Source organism: Medicago truncatula, chromosome 2 (genome assembly GCF_003473485.1).
Source record: "Medicago truncatula cultivar Jemalong A17 chromosome 2, MtrunA17r5.0-ANR, whole genome shotgun sequence".
Classification (NCBI taxonomy): Eukaryota; Viridiplantae; Streptophyta; class Magnoliopsida; order Fabales; family Fabaceae; genus Medicago; species Medicago truncatula.
In genome coordinates, this window is record NC_053043.1 from 50,599,966 (window position 1) to 50,611,012 (window position 11,047).

An 11,047-nucleotide genomic window follows, 5' to 3' on the forward strand; every position below is an offset into this window, starting at 1 on the left:
CAACAAGAACAAGATGGTTATCCCTAAAAAAAAAAAACAAGAACAAGATGGTTAGATGAGAGCGAGTGGTGTTTGAGAACGATTCTCAAATTTAAATAGAATTTATTTATTTTCGCTCATCTGGTGTTTGCGAGTTTAGTTCAATAACTTTTACCTTATTAATAGCTAGTTTATCTCTACATTCTAACTTTGAGGTAATATTTCCTTAAAAAAAAAAAAAAAAACTTTGAAGTAAAATTTATTAGACGACAAACGAATATAATTGCTCATATATTTGGGAGGATAGCTATTTCTTAGGCTATCGGTCAATGCATCATTGAGTTTAAACTCCTTTTTAACTATTAATATTGCTCATTGGCCGAAGAAAAAAAAAAGCCATGGCGACGGGATGTTCAAAACTAAATAAAATCACATGCAACCATGATATTTTTATTTTTTTTAAAATAATACAACCATTTTTATCTCAAAAAGGTAATTTAGAAAAAGTCAAATAAATAATGCAACCATGTTAATTGTGTCCTAATTTTGCCATGATATTTTTATTTTTTAAAAATAATACAACCATTTTTATCTCAAAAAGGTAATTTAGAAAAAATCAAATAAATAATGCAACCATGTTAATTGTGTCCTAATTTTGCCATGTTATTTGTTCAAAAACACAATTATTCTCTAACCTGCTACTAAGTCAGCTTGATTTTCTTGATACCCAATTTTAACATCCTAAACATAATTATTATTGCTTCTCCTTTTGATTAATGATATGAATTAAATTATTAGTTTTTTAAAAAGAAAATTCATGGTCATAGGATGTTCTAAACCAGTAAATAAAATCACATGCAACCATGTTAACTGTTGCCTAATTTTGTCATGTTAATAGTACAAAAGGCACCTGCCACTAAGTCAGCTTGATTTTCTTAGATACCCAATTTTATCATTCTATTAAACATAATTATTATTGCCGACCACAAAACAAAGAAACTAATGGAAAAATGAAGAAATAAAGAACAGCCACCATATGTAGGCTAGAAAAAGGGACATTGAGACTAAAATAACTTTTGCAGTCACATGGGTTGTCTAGGATAAGATATTTGATATGGATCTCTTTTTCATTTCCCATCTTCATTATTTCTTTTCTAATAAAAAAATTAGGGAAGACTCATTTTCATGCAATGCAAGTTCGGACATACTTTTTAAATGATGTGTCTAATTATGAAACTTTAAGTTACAGCTGATGTGAGCAAAGTGTTATACAAAGTCAAGTAGAAGCCTCAAACTACTGATATTGATATGTCTAATTATGAAACTTCGAACTTAAATTCAAGTTAGAGTTGGTTGTTGAAATTTGGGACCTAACTCATCCTTACAAAACCAGTTTGTGAGGTGAGGATTGCACTCACTTACAAACACATTGTCAGGCTATCACCTATTCGATGTATGACTCTTAACACACCCCATCACGACCAACACTATTGGGCTTGGTTCATGGACATAAATAGTGGGTGACCCGATAGGCGGAAACCTGATAGCAGGTGGTCCAATGGATCTTGGAGAGACTCTTGATACCATGTTGAAATTTGGGGCCTAACTCATTATTACATGACCGCCTTGTGAGGTGATGATTGCCCCCACTTACAAACATATTGTCAGACCGTCACCTATCCGATGTAGGATTCTTGAGCAGAGTGTGAAACAAGGTCAAGTACTCGGGTAGAAACATCAAACTAATTGAAGATTTACATGACCGTCCCTTAATAAATGACCCAGTTGACAATATACATTATTGACTTGACATACTTTGACCATACTTTTCTACTAATTTACAAAGATAAATAATATCATGTAAGATGTTGTTGGATTCGTCTCGATGAGTATTTTTAAAATATTAAATATTTATAATTTTTTTTAGTAGAGAATTGAAGATATCAAAGATAAAACATATGCATTGGTACGTGTATCAGAGTCAACTAGGTCACTTATTTAGGGACGGAGGGAGTAATAAAGGCAACCTCACCACACTACTATGTAGTACGTGCTAGTGAGTTGAACATGCTGGATTGCAAGATTAAACAAAAGTTGGTTACCTTCTCAATAAAAATAATAATAAAATGACAACAAAGATAATAGTAATAAGAATAATAAAAAAAGTAGCAAATGAAAAAATAATTTAAAATAAAATACACAGTGACGTAAATTTGATTTTCTACGATATATTTTAAGTTTGATTTTTATATATAGGCTTTTTGTCAATTCATAAAATCAACCAATTTCTCTCTCTCCTATTTCTCTAATATTTCTCTTTTATCAAACAATACATCAAATATAATCTATTTCTCACATATTTCTCTTTTCTATCACTCACTCTCACCTATTTCTCTCTTCACAATTTCTCTTCCAAACCAAACACACTCTTAAAGTGGACAATCATCGTAGAGGTCCACAAAAGATACACTTATTTTTAGTTTTAATCATTTAATCTTTTCAAATAAAAAAAGAAACTATTGAATCTTGTAGGTTCAATGAATATAATAGTAAATCACCAACATTTAATTTATTTTACCTTTTCCCTCTTCATCTTCATCTTCGTCATCATCATCGTCTTCACAAACTTCATCACATTCGTAAAACAAAAAAAAAAACAAAAAAATCCCAAAACAAATGGAAGGTTGTTTTGTTTTTATAGTTTTCTATTGATTCCACTACTCCAATACAACAAATATGATGGTTCTTACGGATACTTAGATAAGAGTGATGTTATTTATCAAGAATTTTTTTATCTCGAGGACACCACTAAAATGTTTTAGCCAATCAAAATTCTGCTTGTCCACAAATCATGGGAATGATGGGTGAAATATAGGAAATGTATTCAACCGCTACACGGTCGTGAAATTCTCGCTATCCCATTCCTTTGCTATACATATCATTTCTCCTTGGATAATTATACTTTTTTTTTACTAAAATTAGATAATTATACTCCCTCCGTCCCAAATTGTATGTCGCTTTGGAAAAAAAAAATTGTCCCAAATTATATGTCGCTTTACAATACCAATGAAATATTTATGTTACTTTTCCTATTATATCCTTAACTATTAATTACTCTCTCTTCTTTCAATTATTTCATTTATCTTTTCCATACCATTTATTAGGGATAATTTTGTAAAACAACTCATAATTTCTCTTCCCCACGCAATATTAATTACATTTCTTAATACATGTGAAATGGCCAAAACGTCTTACAATTTAGAACGGAGGGAGTATTAAATAGCACGCGCACGGCGCACATACGTATATAGTACGATAGATATGTTAATAATTCAAAAATTTAACTTGATTATAAAACAAAGTATACTAAATCATCGTTATAAAGTGTCATGCTCGTAAACTTGTATCAAACTTCATAAATTACCCCATCAAATCATTAAAAAAACAAGAGTTTCAAAAGTTTTTTTTTTTTTTTTTTTTGTATAATTTCAAAAGTTTTTGAAGCTGTTAAAAATTTACAGTAATATTAGTCTGATTATGTCCTACTTGTTGTGTGTATAGTTGTCAAGGGGTTAGTGTCGTGATAAAAGTAGAGCGAGCAACCTTATTTAGAAAGAAAAAAAAAAAAAAAAAAAAAAGAGGTCCTATTTGTTGTATGTTTCATATATATATATATATATATATATTTTGACACGTATCAATAATATTTTTTTCGTTGGACGAGAAGTGACTTAAGATTTAGTCTTTGTAAATAAAAAACATTTTTTTTATCTAATGATTTGGTGAAGTAATAATATTTACTAAAATTTTCTTGTTCTAAAATAAATACAAAATATATAATTCATTATTTTCCTGTCCTAACAGTATAGTTATTCATTTGGGGTTGGCCTAGTGGTTGGCTTGGGATCTTGGAGTTTGCTCCTCCAGAGGTCTCAGGTTCGATTTCCTCTGGAGCCAATTTCGGTGGGCTAAGTCCATACAGAGCTTGCTCTGGCTTTAAATGGGGCCCCACAAGTGGACGGTGGGATTGGTCCCCTCGAATTAGTCAATTCTTGATCGGATACCGAGTTTTCAAAAAAAAAAAAACAACTTATATTCTTTTTAATCTAATGATTTGGAAATTAAAAGTATATAAAATTTTCTTCCATTTCTTTCATGGTGAAAATGACATTCACTTTCTTCCCATTGCTTTCAAGTCTCCTATTTATTATTTAAATTAACGTGATTTGTTTCCAAAGTAGTAAACTCATGTGTGTGATTTATGAACAAAAAATAACCGTGTGCCGAAAATAGGGTTGGAAAACGTGGAAAACTATAGGTAATGTAAGTATGTAACCATTAACCAAACATATTCATTCTCTTTGCAGTTTGCACACATAATGGACCACTTGAGAAAGATTCTCTTGAGACTTTGGCTTTCAATCGCTAAGGTTTTGTTTGGGAGTTTGGAGGGGAGGTCTTTGAGGGATTGGAAATATATGGAAAAATAGACAAAAAATTCACATTTTTTAAAAGAACAGTTTTTTTTTAGAGAAATGCCAAAGTGAACAAACTAAAGACCAAACATTCTCTTTTTTTTTTCCTTCATAATTTAGAGAGGAAGCACTTTGTAGGAGTTCTTTTTTCATAATCTGCATTTGGCTTTACTATCATTTTATTGAAATATGATGAAGAAATTATGGTTTGTACAATGTTTTAATAATATATTAAATTTGGTCTTCTTCTTAAAAAAAAAAAAAAAAAGATTAGATTTGGTGTCCTGAAATTTACAACATTCAAGCATCAAATTATATTTTATTATTACATTTATATCTTTCATAACAAATTTTATTCATTATTTTAGTTTACAATATGAGATATAATTTAATTTTTCTTATATATTATTTGTTCCCTCATATTCTGGAAATGGTTGGTATAAGTATAATAATAAAATAAATTCCAAAAATTCATCCAATTGATTTGGTCAACACCCCAGTATAAAATAATTCCATAAAAAATTAAAATTTAACTAATCAAGTGCCTAAAAAGGTAACTAATTAAGAAAAACAAAATTAGAAAAATATATTGTAAAAGTTAAAACGAGTGTTGGAAAACTACAGTACTATACACTAAACATTTTTCTCTTTGCACACATAAATTAATGGACCACTTGAGAGATTCTATTACCTAATTCAATTACCTAATTCTTCAATTCAATTACCTAATGGACTGATTTGGCCTTTGTAGTTGTTACACTTCAGTTCAATTACCTAATTCTTCGACAAGTACTTTTAACTAGAGTTAAGTGACCATCATTTCAATAATTCATAATTGAAATTATGATTTGTTTCTTGGTAGGAATAGAGTAGGCTTGCCTAATTTTAGGTTTGTGTCCCATTAGAGAGGTTTGGTTTGGCCCCCCTCTCTTTTTTGTTGTTACTGGTTCACACTCCTATTTATATATATTTTTGGTAGGTTAGCACTTTGCTACCTACTTTTCAAAAAAAAAATTGCATTGCATGTTAAATTGTTATTGGTTTTGTACGTAGTATTTATGTTTCTTGTTTGATTTTTCTTTGAACGTGTAAAACCTTACACTTTTTGTGATGACTCTCTATTTATGTATGTATGAATGCAGATATGAAGAGCTTTAAAACACCTTTCAAGGGTATTGTAGATGATTTTACGGGAAGAGCAGTACACTATAAAGATGATTGGATTTCTGGTCTCACTTCTGGAACCGGGTAAGCTTCTTTTATATATAAATTTATTCATGTTTGTATGTATGTATATATGTATGTATGTATTTTTCACCAAAAAAATTCATGCATGTGTGTTCATGGTTTGAAATTGTCAGTTACTTTGAGAATTTTAATATTGCGACGTTGGCAAATGCAGTTGATACGGCCACAGTTGCCGTTGTAGAGACATTTAAAACCTCTACACTGTCGCCACAATGCAATTGCAGACCGTGATTTAGAACTATGTGTATAATCATGTAATGTAATGTAACGATAATAATATTAATGTAATGACAGGATATTGGCACCGACTATGTATATTTTCTTTGCTTCTGCTCTACCTGTTATTGCCTTCGGCGCGCAGCTCAGTAGGGAAACATGTTGGTTCATTCTTTCTTGATCATTATGTCCTTTCACTCTGACCTAATGCACTCACTCTATGCATAACTTTTGGTATTAAGATTGAACAATTTCTTGCTTGTATTTTGTAGATGGAAGCTTAAGCACTGTGGAAACACTGGCTTCTACAGCCATTTGTGGAATCATACACTCCATTTTTGGTGGACAACCTCTCCTAATACTAGGAGTGGCAGAACCCACTATCCTTATGTACACATATTTGTACAATTATGCCAAAAATAAGGAAGGTTTGGGAAGAGAACTCTTTTTGGCTTGGGTAGGATGGTAAGTATAACATTTCCTACATAATCCAACTTAATTAAGTGCTTATAGCATAACTACTTATGTATAAGCTATTTCTATAACAAAAGATTTTCATATAATTAGCTATTAGTTGTTTTCATATGCTCTCCCAAGTGCTTATGTAATTAGATAGACTAAATTAAGTCAATCAAAACAGGCTTGAATTTCATGTTTTAATCATTTTCTAATGGATGTTATTAACATTTCAGGGTTTGTGTATGGACTGCTCTATTGCTATTTCTTTTAGCAATATTCAATGCTGCCATTATCATCAACAGATTTACAAGAATTGCTGGCGAGCTTTTTGGCATGTTGATTACAGTCTTATTCATTCAAGAAGCTATCAAGGTTAGTTTCTGATATATTAGTTTGTTTTTGGTGGTATCAACTATCAAATGAAACATGAATTTGGCATAACGCATAAGAAAAAGACTTTGATATATTATTGTATTGAATCTTTAGGGAATGGTAAGTGAGTTTGAAGTTCCTAAAGAGGGGGATCCAACATTGGATAAATACCAATTTCATTGGTTGTATGCAAATGGATTGCTAGGAATTATATTCACTTTTTGCCTTCTCTATACTTCTTTGAAAAGCAGAAAAGCAAGGTCATGGTTATATGGAACAGGTTTGTCAAGAAAACTCTTGGTGATAATTTGAGGCTTTGAGCCATCATTAGTGGATTTGGATTCAGCCACATCTTGGACTGCCCATATTTTAATTTCTTTTAAAAATATCGAACTTGAAGTATCGACTGTCCAATTTTGATCCGACAGTCCAGATGTGGCCATCTATATGCAGTCATGAGGTTGCGACTGCACACAACCCGGATCAATCATTACCATGGTTGGAGTAAGGAATCTGACATTGTTTGTTTATTGAGCAGGTTGGTTGAGAAGTTTCATTGCAGACTATGGAGTACCATTCTTGGTAGTGGTGTGGACAGCTTTATCATTTACAGTAGTAGCAAGTAAAGTACCTTCTGGAGTTCCAAGAAGACTCGTTGCACCTTTGGCTTGGGAATCTGCATCATTACATCACTGGACAGTAATCAAAGTAAAACAACTTATAGCTTATTGAAAACCATTGGACTTTATTATATCTTTTGTTTGATAAATATCTTACACATAAGCGCTTTAACTAAGTTGTTTATCCAAACATGACGTAGTTTTGGAAGTTACTGACATAATTTCTACTGCAGGATATGGGGAAGGTTTCTCTGGAACATATTTTTGCTGCTTTTGTTCCAGCCTTAATGATAGCAGGGCTTTACTTCTTTGACCATAGTGTTGCATCCCAACTCGCGCAACAAAAGGAATTCAATCTCAAGAAATCTTCGGCATATCACTATGACATATTGTTACTAGGTTTCATGGTATATATTTATATTTTATATATGATATCTTGTATGGAGTTGTTTAATTGTCACTCACATTAATGATACCAACCGAACTAATGCTTTTCTTTGAATCAAACTTTTAGACTTTGCTTTGTGGACTAATTGGTTTGCCTCCTTCAAATGGAGTTCTGCCTCAATCCCCTATGCACACCAAGAGTCTGGCTGTTCTCAAGAAACAGGTGTGTAAATGAGTATCGATACTTGTAATTTTGTATTGAGTAACAAGATTGAATTTGATAGCAAGGGTTTGTTTGGATTGACTTATTTGAGCTTATATATTGGTATAATCACTTGTGAGACAGTTTGAGAGAGATTATGAAAACAAGTTATGACATACAAATAAGCTGTTTTCTGCTTACTTTCATAAGCTCTCAAGGTTACATGGTATTTGAAAATAATCTGACTTCATCTTTTTTTTTTAGATAAAATTTATATGATAAGTGATTATGTTGTAAACTCTTAATTAAGTTGTTTATATACACAAAGCCTGAATATGGTGATTCATTTTCCTTTGAATGGTAGTTGATCCGGAGAAAGATGGTTAAAAGTGCCAAGGAAAGCATAGGGAAGAAAGCTAGCAACTCTGAAATATATGGAATGATGCAAGCAGTGTTTATAGAAATGGATAATGATCCTAATGTAAGCCTACGCCTTCTGATCCTCTTATCCTTTTGCCAATAAATATATTCAGCAATTGTTTTATGTTTTTTATTATATGTTCATATTATATTCTGATCTTTGCCCTGTCCTATAAAATTCTTGCTCCGAACCTGCTATCATGGAGATCAAACACGACACGAATAATAACTAAATTACTAATTGTTCCTGAACATGGTTCTGCAGAATCATTCAGTGGTAAAAGAACTAGAGGATTTGAAAGATTTTGTCCTAAATGGTGAAGATAAAGGAGACAACAATAAGAGCACATTTGATCTTGAGAAACATATTGATACATATTTGCCTGTAAGAGTAAAGGAGCAAAGAGTGAGCAACCTTTTACAATCACTCTTTGTTGGAGTAGCAGTGTTTGCTATGCCTGCCATAAAAATGATACCAACTTCAGTTTTGTGGGGATACTTTGCTTACATGGCTATTGATAGTCTTCCAGGGAATCAGTTTTGGGAAAGGATATTGCTTCTTTTTGTAAGACCTAGTAGATGGTACAAGTAAGTGAAAGTTACTTTGATTTCACCATTTTAACAAAATAGACATGAAGCATTGAAATAGACACAAACACCGAACACGACATTCACACATCGGATACCGGACACATCTTTATTCTGAAGTGTCGGTTGTCATTGATTTCTGGTTCTAAAGCCAAACCTATCCTTGCAGGTTGTTGGAAGGTGATCATGCTTCCTTTGTTGAGTCAGTACCATTCAAACATATAGTATTGTTTACACTCTTCCAATGTGTGTATTTCTTGGTTTGTTTTGGAGTGACATGGATTCCAATTGCTGGAATGTTGTTCCCTTTGCCATTCTTTTTGCTGATCACATTGAGGCAATATATACTCCCCAAGCTGTTCAGTCCAAACCATCTTATGGAACTAGATGCAGCTGAGTATGAAGAAATACCTGGTGCTCCAAGACTAAGTTTCAATATATCCTACAAAGTATGCTATGCTTAATTTTATCATTTTTTTTATTTGCTTTGTCTGCAGTCACGATTTCACGCTCACGAAGTCAACACATCGGTAGCCATTAAATCGAGATCGCACGTTGCAGATTTCAAGCTCGATATTTTAGAGTGAAAAAAAATCAAAACCTGCTTGCTTTCTACACCGTTCGAACCCGATCCAAGGACTACCGATGTGTTGACTTCATGAATGTGTGGGATTGTGATTGCATGCAATCCGAAGCCTTTTCAATATGTTATTTCATCTCAATTATGTTTTACACAATAACCTAGGATATTAAAGAGTTCTTTACTTTTGTAACAGGAGGTTGAATCACCTAAAGTTGGATCAAAGGAAATAGGTAATGCTGAAATATTAGATGAGTTAACCACTAACAGAGGGGAGTTGAAGGTCAGAACTATATATGAGCTTTAGTGAGGAAAGAAATAATCAGGTAACCATAATTCAAATGTTGTTTCTTTGGATGAATTTGAGTTAAATAGTTTTATTCTTTCTCTAAAGAGATGCATCGTTTTTAATGATGAGTTTTTGCAGGTTTATCCTCATAAACTTGATTCAAACTAGAATGTGATATTACATGGTAACCGTGACTGTCCAATCCAATGCAACTAATAGAGTTTCCTCCTCTTAAAGAATACATCCATGAAGATCAAGTGTTGCAATATAAATTTTCTACGTGATGTTAGTGGAATTTGTAAGTAACATTAGAATATAAGTAGTGAAAAGTTGGTACTCTAGTTACATATATATTATTCCCTATGTGATGCTTCCATAAAATTTTGTTAATAGATCTAGAAGTGTTAAATGAGCCTAGTCCGAACTAAATTGTGGGTTGGCTAAACAAAAAATTTGCTTTTAATAATTTTAATCTAACCTGTCCTTGATATTGATGGATTGAACCAACCACGGGATAAAAAAGTATATACTTAATTGCAGTTTTTGTCTTCTTATTTTTCTAAATCCGAGATTTCGATCTTCCATTTTCTAATCTACAATTTTGGTTGTGATTAACTTTGTTAGTCATTAAATTTTTGTTTGTCGATCAATTTGGTCCTTAAATTATTCGAAATAGTTTTAGAGCCTCTCAATTTACTTAACTTGAATCAAATAAGTCCCCTTCATCAAATTTTATAAACCCAAAAACATCAAGATATTCAAACCCAAAAACACATCAATCAACGTTAGTCCATCTTCTTCCACTCAAAAATTTATTTGATGAACTCATTCTATTATGCGCAATGGCTTTTGTTAATAGGCATGAATGAAAATGTGAAGCAACCGTTAATTGTAGGTGAATCAACCCCTACCTAACAAATGAATATCTTCCACTATGCTATTCTTTTTGTTACAATATATGGAATAAATTTACAGAACTTGTCCAATAAATCCTGGGTCGATTCATTATTTCCTTTACATCATCCTTATGAATATGAATGAACACACAACTTGGTGAAGTTAGAATAAGAGACTTCCGATCTTCATTAATCGAACGGTTAAAATATTTTTACCGTGTGAATTCAAGTCCTACAAATGCAGTTTCATGTTGATGACCAAACAAAAAACATTTTTTAGATGACTCCTTAATGCAGAATGACCTTTGATGAGAAG

The 11,047-nt window shown here is 32.0% G+C and overlaps 1 pseudogene across 1 annotated transcript; it reads left to right on the plus strand.

The window, feature by feature from the left end:
- Window positions 1-5,449: 5,449 nt before the first annotated feature.
- On the plus strand, window positions 5,450-10,307 carry LOC25481101 (boron transporter 4-like; annotated as a pseudogene). Its single transcript, XR_005644234.1, has 14 exons — window positions 5,450-5,499; window positions 5,597-5,702; window positions 5,997-6,079; window positions 6,191-6,383; window positions 6,611-6,749; window positions 6,864-7,029; window positions 7,288-7,457; window positions 7,603-7,776; window positions 7,884-7,979; window positions 8,323-8,439; window positions 8,644-8,966; window positions 9,136-9,415; window positions 9,743-9,872; window positions 9,974-10,307. The product of XR_005644234.1 is annotated as a boron transporter 4-like (transcript).
- Window positions 10,308-11,047: the final 740 nt, after the last annotated feature.